Below are 22,611 nucleotides of genomic sequence, written 5' to 3' on the forward strand. Positions count from 1 at the left end.
CTCCTATAAAATGTGTTCAGAACGTTTACAGGGAGGCTGGAGGAGTTAGTATTTCTGTAATTCTCTAAACATTTGAAAATGTAAAATATTTGCAGATGTAGTGCCATATGTAACTCCATAACAAATTTTTATTCCTTGTATACTGAATTTCTGAATAGCAAGAGTCTCTTGGCTGGCTGCTTCTCAGCTGTGAGACTTTCAAAGATGCTTTTTGAGGAATGACTCATGCAGGCTGTGCTCCCAAGTCAGGGCTTCACCACCTCCTGCCCTGGTTTGTTGTTGCTCTCACATCAAGAGCGGTGCAAAGCGAGAGCCTGCTCCTGCCTTTGAGCACCCCATGTTCAGCTGGCTCCGTGATTTGTGCTCTGGGATCAGCACCACTTCAGAATGGATCAAGGAACAGCCTCTCTTGCCTTCTAACCTTCTGTAATTTGTACCAAGGCTTTCCTCTGCAGTTGCAAAATCTGTATGTGTGAAAGCTTTGCTCACCAGCAAACCCTGTCAGCCTGACCAAAACTCAGTTTCATAATGTGTTATTTGGATTATGAGAGTCTCCTTCTCTCTCCATCACCCCTCCTCCACAGGATTCAAAAAGCTTTATGGAGTTTAATGTGGCCTCTCCCCCTTTGGAGTTGCATAATGCTAATGAAATAACTCACAGATCATCAGTGCTATTGGGCTGGATTTATGGAGTATATGGCATTCAAACCCAGACTTTCTGGTCAGCAGAAATCCCCCACTCTAATGAACAAGCAGAATGCTTTTCCAAGAGAGCAATGCTTTGGATGAATGTGAGAGCCTGAGAAAAACCCAAAAATCCCCCTCTCTGGTTAATATGCCTGTTGTATCACCTAAACTTCTGCAGGGCTCCAGTGGAATGCACTGCAAGCCTTGTGCTCCTGAGGCACTTCCAAGTGCCATCCCAAACCACTTCCTCTCTGTTTAATATTTTGCTAGTGTCCTTCCTTCCCCTTTATCTTCATCTCCCTGCCACTGGCAGCCCAGGAGAGAAAAGCAGCTCATGCTGCTAATGGAGACAGGGACGTGGTGTTGGATGGCAGAGCTGTCTCTGACCTGGAGCATGGGGAAAAGTGATCCAGACTGGTCATTCCTCCCCATTCCCAGCGTGCCTGGTCCAGGGGAAGAGGAATGTATCTGCCCTTGGTGTCCCTATCAGCCTCCCACCCTGTAAGGCTGTGTCAATATCCCACAGGAGGACAAACCTAGAAGCGCATTTCTGATTTTGGAGATGGCTTTGGATTTGGTTTCTGTTGAGTCTCAGTTTGCAGGAAGAGCTTTGTCAGCCTTTGGTGAGAACTGGACCTCTCAAGCCCATTTCTGGGAATGTTGTACCTGCAAAAGTCCCAGAGACTGCCCTGGGGCCTCCACTCACAGCACTGCTGGTAAGAGGGGCCCAAAAGGCAGAATTGCTGCTTTAAACCTTCTACATCCCATGTCTCTTAAAGTCGTTTTAATCAGTTTATTTTAGGACAAGCTGTCCAATGACATCCTGGTCATTTAAAAAAAATCAACAGGAAATTCTGAATGTGAGTCATGCCTTTGTCTTAGTGTTTTTCAAGGATTTTTGGAATTTATTAAAAAAAGAAAAAAAACCAGAAATCCTTGATGTTGACAGAAACAATCTCAAAGTCCAAGTATTGAGAAGTCACTCCACAAGGAAAAAATGTCTGTAAACTCCGTTATTTACTTGATATCAAGTCTTTCTGATTAACCAAAACCCCACAACTTCCAGGGTCACCCTTGGGTTTTGGGGAGAGACCCAGTGTCCCAGCTATTTCTCTTCCAGCTGGGAAAGCTGAGTTTTCTGCTTTGGTAGGAAAGGTCTGTACTGTGGGACACTGTGGAAATCCCAGATGCTCCTGAATATCAGATGCTTTAGGAACAGGCAGGGATTAATCCCGTGCTCCCATCTCGAGTTTACAGACTCCTGATGAATGCATGGATGTAGCTGCCAGCTCACTGCATTCCAAGGGCAGAAGCAAACTGCTGTGGAGCAGTATGGAAAATGGGAGCACACTGGGAGGGACTGGGACTCTGCAGAGTCTGGAGCACTCAAACTAATCCCTGTCCCAGGTCTTTTAATAATTTAAGACAGGGAATTATTCTCAATCACACGAAAAAAGCTTATATCAAAGTATTTAAAATTTACTGTAGTGAACTGTACAATTTTCCCTGTCCTCCTCATGCCTTTCATGAGGAAGCAACAGGAATTATACAGAGGGATGGAGATGAAACCATACATCCTCTGGTTTTCCTGAAGTCCTTTGCCAGGAGTTTTTAGGGCAGTCCTTGCTCTCAGGAGGGGCATCATCTGTTTTGTGTGTGAGATTAGGCTGCTAAATGTTCATCCTCAAATGATGGACTTGTAGCTGATGGAATAAATTTCAAATAAAGGTGAAGCTGGATTCAGACAGATATTAACCAATGCAGAAACACTGTTACCAACTCCACCCACCCTGAAAAACCATGTCAGGCTCTGACATTGGAGCACTGTTGTAAGAATAACTAAAAATTAAAAGGGAAGAGAGCAAGATCAGCAGTTGGTGGGGTAAGGGAACTCCTGTCCTCCTTGGAAGAGGAGCCTCAGGTGGAGGTGGCTGCCCGTGTGTCCGTGGCCAAGGTACCACCAGAGGGTGCTCAACAACATGGAATGTTCTCCTCTCATAGCTTTGGAGGGCTGCACTCAGATGGCCGCTGGTTCCAGCCCGGTCACTCAGCAGCTCTGTCACCTCCGGGCAGTGCAGAGCCGGGCTGGCTGTTCTGGAAGCATTTGGTGTAATTCTGCATCCAGGGTTTAAAGGAAAAAACATGTGGCTTGGGCAAAGGTCCAAGGCAGAGTGCTGAGACAGGACAGTCCCCAAGCGGTGCCTAAGCAGAATAATAGAAGCTGGGTGTTGAGGGATCCCCCTTCTCCTGGCTGCCACCGCAGTGAGCATGGACACGCCGGGATTGGGGAATGCGGCGCAGCCTTTGCCTTGTGCTCCTGACACCTTCTCCAAAACACCCGGATTACATTCACTTCTGTATCACTCCTGCCAACCTCATTTCTTGTTCAAATCACTGGTGTGGGACGAGGGAGTCTGGTCAACGTACAGTGGGAAAATCCATTTGGTCAGGGCTTGTTGCTGTTGCTTTGCCACGGGTATGTTTTTTCTTTAAACCCCTACTGTACACTTGGGAAAGGGATCCTGTGCCCTGAGTCAAGTGAATTAATGTTTTGTAAAAGGAGGGTGTAATCATTTATTAGCATTGTGCTGGACAAAGTTCTTTGTCTTTGGAGATTTGGCTGAGTGCCCAGATTTAGGCAGCCTCTGACTTTTGCTTTAGTCTCGAGATAAACTCTCAATGAAACAAGGCTGGAGTTGCCCCAGCTGACACGGATCCAGGGAGCAAACCCAGTCAGGAGGAACTGTTCGGAGCAGTGCCAAGCCCAGCAGAGATGGCAGGACCTGTTACAGATGTTTGGGGTGGTGTGGCATGAGGGAAGGAGGGATCTGCTCACAGCGTGAGCCCAGGTTCTGGTCAGGTTTTATTCCATTGAAGCTGATCTGCTCGTCCCTGTGACCAGATCTGATTAGAAGGGTCAGGTTTCTCGCATCTGTCTTTTTTTTTTTTTTTCCTATGGAGTATTGAGTTTACCAGTGCCCAAATATCAAAACGTCCCTGGCTTGTTTTCAACACTCGACTGTGGATTCTGTTTCCTCTGGACACTCACTCCATGTCTGACTTAGGCTTTGTTTGAATCGTACCGGCAGCTTCAAGGGCAGAGCCTTGAGCCTGAGCGCCGTTAATTCACTCTGAATGTCACTTTGAGCCTTTTCCCAACGTAATCTCTCCAAAGGTCAATCATAAAGTGAAGGAATGTGCTCTGGCTTCTGACACAATGCCTGACAAATATTTTCAGCAGGCCACCGCTAAAGAAACACAGGTGTGGTCTTGCTCGTAATGTCTCTGCGAGAGTGTTGTATCTTTGGAGAAACAAAGATAAATTGAGAGCTTAACCCATTGGCTTCTTGGCATTTAAAAAAAAATTAAACTTCCACTTGTTCTGGTTTTGCTCGTCCATAATTCCCTGGGGGAGATCGTGTTTCAGAGGGATGAAATACACTTGATGTCTTTATGAAAAATGCGAACAATGTGTTATTTCTAATGGTGCCGAAGACTTTCTGTGCTGTTGAATTCAGTAGGATGCTCAGAAGCCCAGTATTTACACAGTGAGCTTTGAACTGTTTTGGACTTGGAAACAAACAGTTTAAGGAGTTTAAAAAATCTTACTGAAATATATTAATGATTTCTGGGATTATTCCTTTTTTTTAAATTGAGATAAGTCTATCATTCAGCATGCTTGTTTAAAAATAAATCGAAGAAAAAGGAGTAGTTCTAGAATTGTTTCAGTTTTACTTCAGTACCAAAGGGGACATACATCTGCTTTTAGTAACTGGGGACATCTTGGTTTTTCTTTTAAAGTGACACTCTGTTTTTCTTAATATAACTTGTCATTTCCTTCTTTAGTCTTAGAACCTAGAATTAATAGATTTTATTTTGTTGTGTTTGTTTCCTGAGGTAGGATTGTATAGAGGGAAATAGGATATTTTATGGAAACATGGGAAATCTTTCCAGCTCCTGTCCTGGTCATGAGCACAGCTTTTACTGAATTATGTAATGTTACTGTCTGCTTTAGCAGTCTCTCTTGCATCCTTAGAGTAGCTGCACATCGGGAGTTGATATTCTGGTATGGGTAGGAATTGCCCTGAGCTCTGCTCCTTGCATATGTCATTAGAGAGATGAAAGAAAGCCCAGTGCAAGGTGTAAATAAGTCTCTCGCACAGCAGCTGCTTTCCTTGTGCAAGCAATTTTTGGTTTATCCTTTTAATTATCACTTTAGGCTGCTCTCAACCCAGGCACATTCCTACTTTTCCTGGAACCCTCCAGTTGGAGAGGGACAGACGGCAGCAAGGAGGACTCGCTCCTTCTTCCCACCAGAGTCCACTTGGTGTGGCTCTGAGGGAGGAGACTTCATAGCCCTTTTTTCCCTTCTCATGTTTTACCTCTGAGGAGATTACTGTTTGCATTTATGAAGCAAAATGCCTCTTTAAACCCCTCAGTTTGTTGAAGTTCGGTTCCTCCACTGTGTTTCTAAGAGTGATTGTGTCAGACAACACTGGCTGCAGAAGGTTATGGTCTTCTAAATATTTGGGCAATCACACTTTTATCAGAACCTAATTTTTCTCAGCTCTTCAGTTTTTATCCTTTCTGTGCCTCTGTGAGGTGATGCTGTTACCCCCTTTTCACAGGTATGAAAGTAAACCCAAAAAAAAGAATTGCTCCATTTCATAGAAAGTCTGTGTCAGGGCAAGAAAGGAAATTCAGGTTGCTAAAATCCTGGGTTACAACCTGACCTCTCACCCTCCTTCCCCTAGCTGCTTGAGGAGGTCTCTGCTCACGGAACACTCACACAAAACCCACCCAGGAATGCAGGTTTTAATGCCATCGTTTAGTCCATGGACTTTCACTGAGGAATTCCTTTCCCGAGACACGCAGTCTGGGCTTGACATGAAAAACTGATTAAAGTAGCTGAAAAAATAGAACAGCACTTTCCAGTTTCCTCAAGTATCATTTCCATTTTCCAGTGTCTGAAATCTGGTCAAATTAGAATTTTGCCTTTTCCAAGTCTGAGGGGGGAAGACCCCCTCCTACTGATACTCATTCAAGGCGTGCTGCAAAGTGACCATTATGATATTTCATTTGTCAGCATGTGCTGCACTCACTTGTGCTGGATCCCTTGGGCAGACTGCCTTCAAATCAGTATTAATTATGGACCACTAGACAGTAGCTAATCTGAAAGAAAGAACAGGTTTCGTTTAACAGCTGACTGACGGTTGCTTTCTTCGCTGTGAGCGTGGGGTTTGGTTTAGTTCTGGTCCTTTTTCTTTTCCTTTTAAGAAATCTCCTATCATAGTATTGAAGCATTAATTGTGTTTTGCTTTATCTAGTAAAATTAAAAAAAAAAAGTATCACCTTGTTTTCCATAAATCTAACATGGAATTTAGAATATCCAGAATATATGCTGGAGATTCTAACTGAGATTCTGCAAGATCCATCAGTGCAGTTCAGCTCCAGCCCTGATGCCTTTGGAGAGCTCACCCCTGGGTAACATTTTCATTCCTTCTGGCAACTGTCCAGTGAACAACAGAGGAACCTGACGAAAGTGGCTTTGAAATGTGTGTTTATTGCATTGTCATGATGCCAGAACGAGCTGTTTGTCTGGAATTCGTAAAACTGCTCCTCATACTCCTGTCTGAGTTTCTGGAGAGTGATCTGTGATAGCCGTGAGCTGGATGCTCTGCTGGGCTGGCTGAGGCTGGCAGCTGATTTCTGACAGGGTTAGATGCATGTCCTGCTCTTTCTTCATTGGGAGTGTCAGCTGAAAGAGACCTAGACTTTAGAAGATCTATTAGCAAGAGTGTCAGTAATCAGGGAAATTGAGAATGTTGGATATATATTTGTTGTTGCAAAATTAGGTAAGAATAAGAATCAAATTAATCACAGAATCATAAATGTTGGAAAAGACCTTTAAGATCATTGAGTCTGTCACCCAGCACCCACCCCCATGTCCACCATTAAACTGAGTCTTCAAGTACCCCTTCCACCACTTCCCTGGGCAGTTTTTTGCAGTGCTTGACAACACGGCTGGTGATGTGAAAGTGCTTTGGAACTGGAAGAGAAGGTTGGGAAGTTCCTCAGAAAATCTGCCAGTCCCTTGACATGATCACCCACACCAACATCACTTTTGACAGTTGTTTGTCCATTCTCAAACCTCCCATGGTTACAGCTCAAGGTCTCCCCAGCTGGATCAAACTAGCCTTTCACCCAGTGTCCCAAGGACTCCAGCAGATTCCTGGCAGTCAGCAGAATTTTCATCTTCTTTTCTATTTTAGCCCTGAGACTCTGGAACCAAACCCACGAGAAGCCTAACTAGTGCTTCTGCCAATGGGTTTGAGAGAAAAAATATGGAACAATAAGTAATTTCCATCTTGCTTCTGCTCAGTGCCTCAAATCCGGCACGTGCCCGGCAGTGTGTGCAGTTGGAAGTTGTCTCTGTGCACTTGGAAATGCTGATATTTAGAATTTTTCTGCCATGAGTCATTCCTGGATTTGCAAAGAACAAAGTGTTACTTGATCTGGGCAGAGTGTCTCTGATGCCCCACATTGCTCAAGTTCTGGTTGCCTCTTAGCCCTGCCCTCCTGCTTTTCCCGACGGCTGGAAGGGCCGTGGATTTTGGGCCCCCTTTTTGGAGTTTACCATATCTATTAATCAACATTCTTGGGTCTTCCTTCATCGCCGTAACTCACTCGAGCCCAAGCAAGAAGAAAACTCTGTCAACTGTCCCTGTAAACTGAGCCACCAGTGCTGTGAATAGTGCTGGAATTTTATTTATTAGGCAAAGACTCCGGGATTTCTGGCTTTTGCTTTGGAATGGAAGCCGGGAAACTCTACCCTGCCCTGCATGTCCCTGGGGAATGGAGCCTGGATAGAGCAGGCAGGGCAGGGGCAGGGGGTCAATCTCATGGTAGAGGTGGCCCAACCACAGCTGCTTTTTGACAGCTTTTAAAGGAAGGAGGGTCTTCATGGAGCTTAGCACAGAGTCCTCCATGCCAGGGAAGGAACATCTGCTGAAGGAATCACAAGGGAGAGACAATCCCTATTGCTCTCCTCCTTATTCCATAGCGCAGCTTTGCAACTGTTACCTTTAAATCCAAAAGATAAACCTTTAAAAATCATTTCACTCTTAGGTGAAGGTATGGCAGAAACTCACTTAAATTTTTGGGGTTCCATTTTAGGCAGTAAACTGTAAATATTTTTAAAATCATAATGCTTAGGACTGCACTCAATACAGTTTTGGAGTGCTGTGATTTGGGAATGGAATGAGTGCTGTGATGGAATCAGAATATCCTGAGCTGGAAGGGGCCCACAAGGATCACCAGAGACCAACTCCCAGCCCTGCATGGATACCCCAGGAATCATTTCCTGGCTTGTTTTGTCATCTATGGCCATGGGAACAGGCGTTCTCCCTGAGAGAGCAGCACTGCCATTATCATATAGATTTCTTTGAAAATTGGGGGGAAATGAAACAATGCAGCAGTGTGAACACTGAGGAATGCTTATCTTTCCATTCTCAGTGCTTTAGGAAATATCCCTGGGGAAGCTGTGGGAGGGAGACTCTAAACTCTCCAGACATTTAGATTAGGGAATTTAAGAATTTAGGGAAGTCTGAAATTTAAAAAAAAATTGGAACGGGCATCATATGCTTCCCACAATCAAGCATATCTAAACATGGTTGTAAGTTACTCATTATAGTATATCAAAAAACCCTTTAAAATTAATCTTTGTTATCATTCTGTGGTCCACTTTCTCATATCTTATGGTCCTTAGTTGAAAATACAATTAGGAGCAGAAGTGACTTCCTTTTTTAAAAGGGCTGTTGTAAAAATAAAAGTTATGTGCTTCCACTTGTACAGGCACAGAAATAAGTACAATCAAAACATAAAAGCAATAAACAAACATTCACAGCTTGGACTCCTCTTTTATTTTTGTTAAAAAAAAGTTTGAAACAAACTAGGCAACACTCCAGGAAATGGTTCTTGGTGTTTTAAATATATTGTTTTAAATTTAGGTGATCCTCCACTTTATTAAGCGGGTGGTGGGATTAAGAAACATTGTTGTAGGTTACCTGTTTATAAACTCTGCCTCCAGAAATAACTGAGGGGCACAATTCACATCAGCACTATCAGAAAACAGATCATCTAAATCAAAGCTTAAAGCTGAAATTCTTGTTTACCATTTTAACTTAACCTCATTTACTGTGTTTCTATTCAGATGAAGATGTAAATAAAACACAAAAAAGAAATTGTTATAGGCCGGATGTGAACTGGGATGCACAGACCTTTTCCAGAGCTTTGTGTCCTGGTTTTGACCTTTGCTTATGCAAATGCCTGCCTGGATTTGCAGGCACAGTCACTCAAACCTCCCTTGTCACGTTGTGTATGAGTTTTGCTTGACTCTTCATGGTTGTTGAATATCCAGAGCAGCTGTGGCTGCCCCATCCCTGAAAGTGTCCAGAGCTAGGTTGGACAGGGCTTGGAGCAATCTGGGGTAGTGGAGGGCGTCCCTGCCCTTGGCAGGGTGAGGAGTGACAAGGTCTGTGAGGTCCCTTCCAACCCAAAGCACTCTGTAATTCTGGGAATATCGTCACGACAGCTGAAGCTGGGCCACTTTCTCGGGATGGTGCTATGGGGTGATCTCAGAGGTCCCTGGCTCAGCTCCTGTTGGCTTGTGGACTTGGTTGGCTTGGGTTTATAAAGCTGAGTTGCCAAAATTGCCCATCCTCCTGAGCTGGAAGCATTCCCTTGCCTTCTCCTGAGTGTTTATATCCATCTCTTTTCCTGTTCCAAACACAGGTTTTGTAGCCAGAGCTGTCATTTTGGAAAGCGCAGTTTCAGTGCCTGGTTTATGACCAGAGACGCTGTGCATCATCAAGATGAGTCCCAAGCCTCCCAGATTTGAATATGTTGGAGAATCTGGGTCTGGGAGAACCCAAAGAGTGAGACATTATAGTCACTGAGGGAGTCAGCAACATAAAAGTACAAACAGCTCTTGGGTTGCCACACGTCCTTTACACACCCAGTTGGGGTTGTCCACTCCTCAGGCCATGGATCTGCAGACTTTGCAGGATATTTGCGTTCTTTGCATGTTAAAACTCTGGCTTTTTCCTTAAATTCTTCCATTAGCAAAGCATTTTACATTCCTCTGGCATCTGCTGTTTAAAATATATTATATATAAATCTGGATTTATGGGAAATGTCTTTACTTATTTTTCAACTTCTTTCGGAACATTTATTGGAGAAGATGCATTTGGCCTGGGAGGCAAGGCTGGGACGCAGGACAACTGGGGTTTGTTTTCAGGAGAGGAGATCTCTCTAGAGAAGCAGGATTGTCTCCACTGAAGATTTACTGCCTGACACAGTACAAGCCTCCAAAATGGAGCCACGGCGAGACTCTAAGACACGAGGCCACAATTTTCTCCCTTTCTGGAAGAATTTTTAATCTGGGCCAGCACTTCATTTTGGGGTTTGGCTTGGCAGTGGAAGTGGAGCTGCTCTCTAATTTCTGGATGTTAGATGGTGACCTGATTATTGAATGTTTGCTGTGTGGACATGTTGCTGTAGTTTAATAGGAGGCTGCCAGGGAAAATAAGCAGCAAGGAGACAAAGTCTCTGGGTGAGCCACCCAAATTCCTGGTGCTCTTTGGGACAATGGTAGGACTGATGGCTTGGAGGAGTCTGGCTCAACCTCAGACTGTATTTGTAGAGCTGCTGTGGGTGAGCAGGAATTCAAAGAACAAAGCAAGTCTGGCCAGATTATACGGGACTCCCTTTCTGCAGAATTTGGAACTGTGTGAGAGCCAGGTTAACACAGGTGCCACTTCAAATGTTTTGAAGAAACTAATACTTCTGGAACTCTTTAACCTGTTCCAGAGAATGCAAATTAAATGCAATTATTTATTGGCTGCTGAATGCTGATGGATTTTTGGGTTTACGGATTAATCCCTCCCAGTTCCAAACTGCCTGCAGGACTGAGATACTTGATATAAACTGTTGTCAGAGAGGAATCACCTTGTCCATCTCCAGCCCACCTCCAGGTACCATTTTCTCTCACAGGACACCACCATCTAAAGTGTGGATTAAAAATAGGTGCTGGAGAGCCTGTTCCAGCCAAGGAACCTTCTGGGAGCACAGAGGATCTGAGTGCCATGGGAACGGGAAAGACATTGATGTGTGGTTTTCCTAAGCACTGCCCAGTCGAGCCGAAGGCTTGGTCCGGTGCCCTTTGGCAACTGCTGAGGTGGGAGCATGATTTACCCCCTTGCAGTGATACTAAAGCTGTAACCTATATCTGCAAATTAAAGTCAAGGATTTATGAACCTTGGAATATTTTACCCATGCCTCTGAACTGCCAAGTGGAACTATTCTGGGCTGTAACCCAAAACATAGTTTACTGAAATTCCACTGCTTTAATGATGACTTTTTTTTTTTTCCTATAGAAAACAATATGAAACATTCTGCCATCCAAACATAATTACATTCTTCATCTGGAATTTGTTGATGTTTCCTTTTGCTGCTCATACTCATTCAATTCAATGAAATGGTTGGTGAATTCTGTCGTATCCCAAATCGTGGTTTCTGTTGGTGGTTACAGCTCTTGCATTACTAAAGAGAACTGTTAGGTGGTGAATTCAAGTGGCTACTGTGTGGAAGGAGCACTGCTCTGTCTTTTTTCTCAGAGGATTTGAAGAAATAGGTCAGTCAGGCTGAAATATGTCTTGGGAATGAAGGTGAAACCAGTTGGGTGAACATCACTCAGCGTGGTCCATGTCCTGTGTGCACAGCTGAGGCTCCTGCAGCTCTCACTCAGTGGGATGCTGGAATTAGAGTGGAAAAGGCACCTAGATCTGCACTTGACAGAGGCAGGAGTGTGAATCTCTTACAAAATGTTTGGTGGTTACTGTGGCTGCTGGGAGAGCAGGAAGATGCCACAGCTCCCAGCTTGCCGGTGCCTTGAGGAGAATCCTGCTCCCCTTGCTGGAGCTGGATTGGGGAGATGTGTGTTTTATTTATTTTTTGTTAGCCACGTCCCCAGAGCATCTCCAGGAGAAGTTTCCCATGACGAGGATGGTATGAAGCAGGAAATGGGAGATCTGTAGAGAGCCAGAGTTACAGGCCTGATAAGTGAATCTCTGTTCAGCAGCTGTGCTTAGACAGGAGAAAAAGTGGGAGAGCATAAGAGATTCAGTGTAATTCCATGGGCACTCCTTGCATAGGTTTCAGCAGACCTGAGCTTCCTCCAACTCTAAACGGCTCTCCAGCCCATTTAGCTACAGTGAAAATTAGACTGGCCTTGGGTTGGGTAGTGTGTGACGGGCATTGTCTCTGGAATGCCTTAATCCGATGTGGTCATCTGCTGAAAGTGAGTGAGAGTCAGAAACCCCAGGCTGCTTTGTGCCATCTGTCTGTGCAATTCACTGGTTTCAGGGGTTTCCATGTGTATTTGTGTCTTTCATCATTTTACAATGAAGATCCCTTTCGACCAGGCTTTTCTGAAGTAATTTGGCAAAATTTAGCTACATGCTCCTTGCCTGTGAGCTCAGGTTCTGCATGTGCTGCTCAGCTCCGTCTGTCAGCAGCAGCCACTTTAACCTGGGTTGAGGATCCAGGCTCTGAAATCCCCCCGGGCTACATTTGTTGAAGTAAGATGGTGACAGGTGAGGGAGGCACATTGCAATGCCTGGAATGAAACCCAAGGGAGTAAACACACCTTAAACTTCCTCTGTGCTTTTATGAAACCTACAGAGTCAGCTTCATAATTACCTGCTCAGCGTATGCTGGTGTGCTGCCCTTCCTTTCCAGACACTGAAGTTTAATCAGAGCAGCCTGTCCAGGAGCAACCTCTTCAAGGAAGCACAGCAGGACTCACAGAAGCAATTCTAGAAAATATTTCAGTAGGGCAGTGCAGTGATGTTATCACCAGTCTGTTACCCCAGTAAACTGCCCCTATTCTGGCAGCCCCTGCACTGGATGAGGGTTAGCACCCTTCCTTCTCCCATTGGCCGTAGTGGTATCAATGAGGGCATCTGTAATGTTGCTTGTAAATGAGTCTGGTAAGGCTTGAGAAATGGGCAGAGGCCTTGGTGAGCAGCCTAAGGGACACAGCAACCTCCTCACCTGCACCAGCAATGCCCACAACAAACCATCAGCCCAGTACAAGCATATCTATCTCTCTGCAATCATACCTTGATCTCTGAGAATACTCCCACATCACCCTTCTAGGGATACCCTTGAAGCTTACAAGCATTAAACAAATGCCAGGATGTTGCTCTGGCTGGAAAGGAGGGGAATTTGGGAGAACACGAAGCACAAATCCAAGGTAAGAACTGAGAAAGTCCAGTCCCTGCAGTCACAGGTCACTCCAGCCTCTCATCTTCTCTATGAATTTATAAACAACCATTTTAAACCACTGTAACATTTTTTGTGTGGTTTCTCCCATCCTGTTGGAAGACTGTGCCAGAATATTTCTGCACCTTTTTCTCATTTCTAGCAGAAATTTATTAAGCTCTGGCTTATAGCCACTGCTTGTTGTGCAAGTGTTTTCCTTCAGATGGGATGACTTCTTCCTGCTGATTGCCCTTCTGATTTATCTGCAGAGCCCTGTGTGCCTCTCTCAGCCTCACTTCTGGTGCATCCTAAAGGCGCATCTTTGCAGTGCCTGAGAGAGTGGTGCAGAGAATTCCAAGCTACTGGTTCCAGGTGAAGGGGAATGTGCTTTGCAGCCAGTTCCAAAAAGCTGTCTGTGCTTCATAGCTTGGGTTTGTGTCCAGGGGAGATCTTGGTGTGTTCCCATCCAGCTCAGACACAGCAGCTGGAGTGAAGATGAAAATGTTGAAGTTGTATCCAGAATGTCCTCCTGTCTTATCACCTTGGATTTGTCAGGGTGTCTCAGAGCTTTGAAGCACATTCTCCCCAGCCCCCGCTGTCTTCCCGAGGCTGTTCCATGTGCAATCAGACAGGAATGGTTCATTCAGTCCTCAGGCTCCAGCAAACCACCAACTGCTTGGTGGGATGTAAAATGTGAAAGTTATTAAAGTGAAATAACATCTCTTCCCATCCTGAAATTTGCTAAGCAGATGGGAAATTTCCAGGAATAATTCACAGCTATCGGTGTGGTGCTTGCCAAGCAGACTGTGTGCTCAAAGGTCCGTGGGACAGAGCAGCAGTTACCTTGTCTGTCACTGAAGGATTTCCCTGTGTCCTTTACAAGCACTTGACACAGGGAACACTGTGCTCACAGCAACAATTGCATGTTAATGCAGGTTAATAGGAGTTCATGTGGCTGAGTCTTGAAACACTTAGTTCTCCTTTTCTGTCTGCCTGACAGCTTTATTGCTGCAAATACACGGAGGAGCCAGTTCAATAAGCTGAACACTATCAAAAGATTTTTCTTTATGGTTTTAAGAGGGCTTATCTGTAATTCCTGGCTGCACAGTCTTTGAAAACTATAATGTTACAGACAGTGATTTTTTTTTTCCTTTCTTTCTTTCTTTCTTTCTTTCTTTCTTTCTTTCTTTCTGTCTTTCTTTCTGTCTTTCTTTCTGTAACATGTAGTTTATTTTGAAATAAAGACCTTCAGGGTCATTGTTAACTCTTTTTCCCCCTCAGGTCTTTCAGGGAAACTGCAGATTTGACACAGTTGTTTTGTTTTATCAGTCTGTGGCAATTTCATTGAATTACTCAATTTGAAAAATTGCCTCAACAGTGCAGAGGGTTGAAATATTTCATAGTGAACTGAAGAAGTTTTGCTGTCATTCCCTCCACCAAACACAGTTCCTGCCTGGCCAGGGCTGCACTACTCTGGAGATTGCTCAGACACCTTGTATTGTTACTGTAGTGATTTGCTTGTTCTAACTGAGGATTTGCAGTCATGGTTTGCATCAGGAAATACTTTATTTTAATTTCTGGTCCAGCCTGCTTCCATCATGCTCCCCTCTGGAGCTGGAAATGAGTGGCGCACACTTGTTCTCCTGTGACAGGAGGGAACATCCATGTCAGGGATGGGGTTCTGACATGGAAAACGCTGGCTGGCAGCCAAGGAATGATCCCTGCCCAAAGGACTTCCCTTTCCTTAATCCTCCCACTTAGGGAAGGCACAAAATGGGCTGAACCTGGTGGTACTTGAGCATATCCCCACCCATGGGACATGGTGATGTGCCCACACATCCCAGCAGTCTGTGGGAACACACCCCCAGTTGCCATTTTGAGACAGTCCCAGGGATGCCTGATGCAGCATTGAGCTGCAAGCGATGAGTCAGGCTGTGTGTGAGCCATAAAACACATTCCCTGGAGCTGGCAGGAATTCCCAGTTGCAAAGAGGAGCTTCAGGAAGTCTGGCACACCAGAGCTGCTGCCTTTGATCTCGTTTGAGCTGCAGCAAGGACCAGACCTGAGTGGTATTTGTCTGACACTTTTGCCTTCATCTGCAGAGCTCGAAGCCTGGTTTTGAAAATGATGCTCCGTTGCATCACGGGTTCTAAAGGAGATTTCTTTGAAAGCAAGAACCATGAATCTCAGCATCACTTTGTTATGCTTTTACAACTCAAATTTCATCCCTAGAAGAAGAGCAAAGATTGTGTGTCACGTGTAACTGCAAAAACATTTAAGTAGAATAAGAAAAACCATTTAATTGAATGCTGACACAACTGGGATGTATGAAGGAGCTATAGCTGTAAATGTATTTATAGGTAACCAAGTTTCTGCAACAGACACTGGAAAAGTTTGATGATCACTGTGGGCTCTGTGGTTCCAGGCTGTCTGGAGAAAAGTGACTTGAAAGTTCTGTGTTCTCATCACCTGAAAATTTAAAAATTCTTCAAGGTATCCAAGCTGAGCACCCAGTAACAGAAACATTTGAAATCAATCAATTTCTTTAAAAGTGTAGGGTTTGGTTTTATAAGATGGCAGTGCTGAGGTCAGAGTGGCTGCTCCAGAGCGAGGGATAAGCAGGAGAAAGGAAAGGTTGGAAAACTGGCTATAATTTTTTTCTGCTTAATCTCATTTGAAGGAATCATTGTCAATGGGGAAAATGCATTTCTGCTTTATGCAAAGTCCACGTGGAGTCCTGCTCTGAGGCAGAGGAGGAGGAGCTGCCTGAGCCAGGGGTTATGGGGAAACTTGTTCTGACTTTCTGTTCACACACCATTAAACCTCTGCAAAGCAGCAGCTCCCACTGGGAGCTTCCCACTGTTGAGAGGGAGATGATGGGGAGAATGGACTGTTCTGCTCCTGCTTTGTTTCTGGACACCAAAGAAGTGCAGCATGACCTTAATTATATGAACTGGGCAGTTTTGACATCTTTTTCAAATTACAGAACTGAAACTCTCAAACCCTTGGTGTATTCATCTCTTTTTAGATTTGATGAACTGAGGAGCTCTTCACAGAGAGATGCTCCTTCCACATCCCGGGTCTGCGTGGGGCTCAGATATATTCCAAATCCATTATAGTCTTGGAATACACTTCAAAACAACACTCTGAACTTCTTGTTTTCTTCCTCTTCCAAAAGCAGAGCCATCAGTGCTTACTGAGAACAGGGCTGTAGCCAAATAAATATGGTCTTTCTATATAGTGAGCAAGCCCCACATTTGAGATCTGATGTTCCCAGAAATGGTAGCAGACTTTTCAAAATTGAAAACCTCTGGATATTTTCTTTTTATTTATGCTGCTCCGTTAAAAAATGCCTCATTTGATTGCTTCTAAATGTTGTGTTTCTGGAATGAAAATAGAATACTGGCATTTAATTCTGTATGTGTTATTATTTCAGCTTAGGAGAAGGCTGGGAGATGTTTTTTTTTTTAAAGAGACTGTTTTAAGATCATTGTAAAGCCAAATGTTTAAATACTGACTGTTTTAACTTACTTCCAATACTCTGCAGTAATTGGTAGAAAGCCTGAATCTTTTTTCTGTGACTTCTTAAAAAGTTCCTAGTTGATTGAAAGGTTTTATGATGAAGTCTTGGCTAACTTGCCATACAAGACCCTGGTGAGAATATCTTGTAGTCCGGGGTTTCTCTGATTTGTGATGTTGCCTTTTAGCTGGACAGATTTTTCTTATAATGAAAAATAAACCTATAGGTAATTTGCTTGCCATGAAGCCATGCAGAAGTAGGATTTGGGTATGTTTTGGTTAAGATGGCTAATACAAAGTTTAGGAGGAAGAGGAATAGACTCAAGCCTTGGTATAGAATGCTCTGAAAAGTACCCTAGGTCTGAATATTTCTCTGAATTTTGGGAAAACATAAATCTCCACCTGAAGTTCATGAGGGGCATTTTCTTTAAATACAGCAGGTTCTGTCCATGCTTTGCATGTGAACAGTTGTGGTGTTGTCGGTTAGCTGTGACCTTTATCTGGCACGCAAATTTTTGCTCTTCTGTGGATCTGGGCTTGTCTAAAAGGATCCTTCAGCTCTCCCTAGGGCCAGATCTAACAGTTTTTTCAATGTACCTTTTTTTAAAATGTACTGAGAAGTAAAACCATGTTCTCTATCATGTGAAATCTCATTATTAGTCCATGCTACATTCTGCTTTTGCATGTCTGCAAGTAGTTCTGAGGTGGAATTTTTGCTGAGATGGGATTTGCATGATCAGTTGTAAGAAAAACATAAGTATTTACATTCCTGTTCTGCTTGTAGATCTTCAACTTGTCCTGAAAATTAAGGAGTGTTTTGGTTTGGTTTTTTAATAAGTATTTTTATAGTTACATGAAAAGCCTGAAATGAGGAATGAGTTACAAACATCCATCAGATGGGATAAAGCTGGGAATTTATTCTGTGTGCTGAAAAGAGTTAGAAACCTTTGAAAAAACTTTGTGCAAAGCTTTTAATTGGCATTTGAAATGTTTATCACTACTTTACTCATAATTAGCGTCTAAATTTGTCAGCTCATATGGCATAGCTGCAGCTTCTTAGATCAGAAATACTTTCTGTTTTCTATCCAGCTGGTTTCCTGTAAAGGGCTGAATTATTCTAGCTTTTATGGGTCATTGTTAAACATGGCAGGAAGGGTCATTGTTAAAAATGTTTTCAGAACTTTGATAACCAGTTTATCAACTGATTCACATGTTTAATCAGTTAATAGGTTTTCCTTTTCAGTGCATGGGAATTTCTTTGTTTATCTTAACTGAGTAACTGTTTCTACAGTGGAAAGAACTGTAGTTGACTGATAATCTTTTCAAATATGTGGAGTTTGCTCTTGTGACACAACTTGCATGAACAGATCCTGCACTGTTCCTCCTAAGTCTGTGTTTATAGGGAAAGGTCCATCAGAACAAGGGTTTGCATTGAATCCCCAAATGGTCTGGTGTTGTGGGGATACAGGCATGGAGCCACAGTCATAAGGCATTTTATGATAAGGCTTTTGAAGGCCTATTATCTTATTAAAAAAAGAGGGACAGGTGCTTTTGAGAAGTGCCAAACATCTGTGGTTCCTCCAATACTTCAAGAACTTTTTTGTAACGTATTTTATCAAAAGTGTCCAAAGGCATGTGTTTAGCATGAAATATCTCCAAGGATCACCATCCTGCACCTCTCTGGGCACCTGTCTAGGGGCTGCATCACCCTTCTGCTGAAAAACCTTTTTCCTACTCTCTGATCTGGGCCTGCCAAGGCACAGTTTTTGATGTTGCCCCTTGTTCCAGCATCTGTCTCGAAGGAGAATTTTGGCTCTGTCATCACTATAATTTCCCTCCAAGTGAGGGAGTTGTTACTATCTCCTCTTATATAACCTGTTATTAAATCTACCATCTCCTCATCAGGCCCAAGAGGCCAAGGCCACGCTCAGATGAAGCCCTCACTTGCTGAGAGCACTCTTGGCTCATGTTCAGCTTGAAGAAGGTTTTCTTCCGCCATCCCCATTGTAATAAGGCCAGTCTGCTCCTGTGTTTATAAACAAACTTGAGGCCAGGCAGAACTGTAAACTTTATTTTGTTTTTTACAGAAAATAAATTCAATGATATTTGCCTTCTATGTAAAGCACAACTTGGCATGAAATAATACACAGCAATAAAGTTGCAAATTTTGAGTTTACATAACATTTATCTGCCTTGAAATTGCTGATACTTAGAGAGCCCTGCAACCCTCGTCTGGGTTTGTAGGAGAACAATGTTCATGGAGTCACAGCAGCTTCTGGGAACTGGCATCTGCGAGAAAGAGTCAGCAGCTTGTTCTGTGTATCTGGGTGTTTTAGATATACTCATTCCTGTTGCTACATGAAGGAAATGTGCTGAGATGAACACAAGTCTAAGTAAAACCTGGATTACACTGGAAACTCAGACATGGTGGTTTTATTGGGATGCCCTGGGCTGAGGAAGGCACTGACACACATTGTGGCTCACATCTCAACTATAAATTCCTTCCATGAACAGCACAAGGGGCGAAATTCTTAGATTAGATACAAGAAAGGAGTTTTTACAATGGGGGTGGTAAAACACTGGCACAGGTTGCCCAGAGGGGTGGCAGATGCCCCATCCCTCGAAGTGTCCAAGGCCAGGTTGGATGGGAATTAGTGGAAGGTGCCTCTGCTCATGGCCTTTAGAAGGTACATTCCAATTCAACCTATTCCATGATTCTATGAAATGGAGTCTATTCTGTCCTGTTGAGAGAGTTCTGGGAATGCTGATGGAGATCCCTGCTTGGAAAACACAGCTGGGCCTGGATATATACCAGGAAAAAGGTCTATCCTGGAGCCTGCCAGTCCTGGGCTGTGTTAAACCAGAGCAGGACTGCGCTGCCATCCAAAGTGACTGCTCTTTCACTGGTGTGAGTGAGAACGAGCAGGGAGGAGGCTGCAGGGATTTGTTCTTTCCTATGGCCACCAAAAAGCAGGAAGTGATGGGAGGGAAGCAATGGAATCTTGTGGATGAGGGTGAGAAGAAAGCAGAAGATTGGGTTAAGGCAGTTGTAAAACTGGTGTTGATTCAGCCACTGTTTCATATGGAGCATTAAGTCAGTGTTTTATTTGATAAAGCAAAATTTCCTGAGCCTTGAGCAGTATATTTAACTGTGCGTATTGAAAACCAGTGATTCCAATCCTGCTTATGGTGTTTGAGTAGTTACCTGTTTGAAAAATATTTTATCAAAAGATGCTTATTTTAAAACACTGCAGTGAAATGTGGTGAAGATAAATGAAGTGTTACTTTTGAAACCTTTTTTTTTTTTTTAATTTATTGTCCGTTTTCTGTTCTCTTCTACTAAAAAACTCTTCTATAGTGGAGAGCCAGAAGCAAATACGATCGTCCAATTTGTTGCTGGAGCTTTCTGAAATTTAAACCCAATTCATTAAGTACAACGTAGGTGTAGAGCATGGGCAGTCATTAGGATTTCAACAGCAAATAATGCAGCCCGTGAAACATCAGACTTATTTCCTTCTCATGTAAAACACAGTAATGCGTTTTGCCCTGGCTAAATGTGCTCTTGAGCTTTTATGTCAGAGTGAATCATGATCTAACGCTCACCAGATTAAATCTAAACGTTGCAGTATTTCCTTTCTAATTCTGGCTCTTCCCACTAGGATAATATTATTTGTCTCGTCAGTTATGTGCAAGTGTGAATGAGGAGATGTAGTTTTTACATGTGTGCAAACACCCATGGAAGCACAGCCTGAGGGGACGGGGCTCCACGAGGAGAAAAGCCCACTTGATAATTAGGTAAAACGCATAATAAGATCCATGTCCATAGGGCCAGCGTGGCCAAAAAGACTTTTATTTGTGTGAATTTCTGGTACAAACGTGAAGGATCTCGCCCCCTCTCCAGGAAGGACCTTTGGGCCGCTGCCTGGCGGGCCCGGAGCCGCCAGTGCAGCCGAGCGGGCCCTGAGTGGCTACGACAGCGCGGCCACCGCGGCCACCTGTGCCCAGGCCTCGTTAGGGCCCGTCAGGGAAACCCGTTGTGGCGTCGCAGTAAACGGGCCCAATTAGCAGCCCTGAAAGGCCCTCTCCAGCCAGCCATCACTAACACTCCAGATAAAATTTGACATCTTCCCCCTGCTCCCCCTGCCCCAAACTCCAATTAATTTAAATGGTTTTACTGAGGGACTGTGGCTCTGCTGAAAAGGCAGAGGACTTTGCTTGGGTAATCAGCTTAAATACCGACCCGTTTCCTGCCCTTGCTGATCCAAACTTCCCATTTGGGAGACATAAATACTGTTTTTATTTTAAAATCTTTTTTATCTCCAATTTCCTCCAGTTTTTCTGATGTGCCTCGTACACGACTCCGTTTCAAAGGGCAGGGTGCTGAGGCCTGTAAACTGGATGCAGACAGGAACTTATAGGTTCAATGTTGATTGCCTTTATTGGATGGAGGGGGTAATGAGGGGTTTCACACAGAAAAGGTACATCTTCTCTGACAGACACAAACCAGTGATAATTAGGATGAAATCCACAGTTTCATTTCTTTTTTATACTTCTTAAACACTCCTACCTAAACAAGCATTTTGCGTCTCCTGCTACAGTAGCAGAACAGTGATGTTTTGAAGTTCAAAAGAGGTAACAGCTCATTGTGTACATTTTTATAAATATATTCATCTGAAGACATGCCAAGGTCCGGGTCAGCTGTCAGATAAGCTGTGAAATGCCAATATTCTGTATAGACAGAAGTTGTTAAGAAGCATCTGTAATTCAGTATAAGACATAGTTCAGTTTCTGCCAGCGTTGGATTCTTCACTGTCATTACATCAAGTGAATATGTTTTGTGGGGTCAGGGTCTTTGCTCAGGTGAAAGACTTGAGTGTGTTTAATTTTAGGAGGGTAAGCTGTGGAAACATTCCTGTGCTTCAAACTATGTGTGCACACCATTTTATTCCTATATTCACCATAAATTTTTCATCCATCAGACCTAAACTGATGGGAGAATTCTGTTTTCCAGGAGGAGAGTTTGGAATCAGAGAAATATCCTGCTTTTGAGAGTATTTGTTTCTTTTAAATAGCCAATATTTATCTAACTCAACATTCTCTCTTTTTCTTAACAGGCAGTAGCAGTTGGCCTAGAGGACAAACTGCCCTCCAGCCACAATCCCATCCCGTGGCTGATCCAGTACCTTGGGAATCAGGCACATGGTGACCTCCAGAGATGGCAGCCAGCAGCAAACCCACGGGACCTGCAATGACACAGCACGACAAAAGTGAGTGTATCACCCTCTTGCCAACCTGCACACCACCCTCAGAAATTCCCTCCCACCCTTTTTAGGGATCTGCTAAAACTGTCCCATGTTTTTACACCAGAGGCTGTAAAGTGGCACTATACAGCAGTCAGAAAATCGTTCATGGACTCCACACAGATTTCTGGAGGCAGGTATGTGTCACCTGATAGGGAAGGTTCATCCTCTCCTTAAAGCCCAAGTCAGGACCCAGGTGGCTGTTCTGGGATTTGCATGGAATGTCAGGAATTGTTTTAGGAACACAGTGTGTAGCTGGCAATCTGTGTTAAGGACCCAAGTGAAATCTCCTGAGGAGTGCTCAGAAGCTCCTCCAAGCGTCAAGGAGAAGCTATCTGTAGGAAAACCAAGCTTATCCCACCAATTTATTTCAAAAGGAAGGGGCTGGCTGGTGTTGATGTTAATCATATTATTTGACTGGAAATGGCTTTGGGTTTCACAACCAGAGTTTTCCATCCAGCAACTGGACTCAGTTCAGGTCCTGCAAGGGCACTAAAATAAATTGACAGACATGCAAGACTTGCATAAGAGCTTCCAAACCCAAGCTTAGGAAGCTGAGTGACAGTCAAGCTTTCCTAAGCATGAACCTGTCAGCAGTAATTGTTGGAGGGTGATTTTTTCAGGGGGGAAGGTGTCATGTTCTTCACCTCATGGCAACAAAACCAGGATTCCCTTCCATCTATCCCAACCAGAAATGGATAATACCTTTTCCTGACTGGGTTTTAGGGGAAAAGCATGCTCTGTTCCCAGGTGTTTGAGAATTGAAGAATTACCTTTTTTT

General features: G+C 43.8%; 1 long non-coding RNA gene across 1 annotated transcript in view; it reads left to right on the plus strand.

Moving 5' to 3' along the window:
• The window catches only part of LOC116450745, a 39,400-nt gene that overhangs the window by 16,358 nt on the left and 431 nt on the right, over positions 1 to 22,611 (plus strand). Inside the window, exon 2 of the long non-coding RNA XR_004242960.1 lies at positions 21,645 to 21,797. This is a non-coding gene — a long non-coding RNA (uncharacterized LOC116450745). The remainder of the gene's footprint in view (positions 1 to 21,644; positions 21,798 to 22,611) is intronic.

The sequence above is a fragment of the Corvus moneduloides genome, chromosome 13, assembly GCF_009650955.1.
Source record: "Corvus moneduloides isolate bCorMon1 chromosome 13, bCorMon1.pri, whole genome shotgun sequence".
NCBI lineage: Eukaryota > Metazoa > Chordata > Aves > Passeriformes > Corvidae > Corvus > Corvus moneduloides.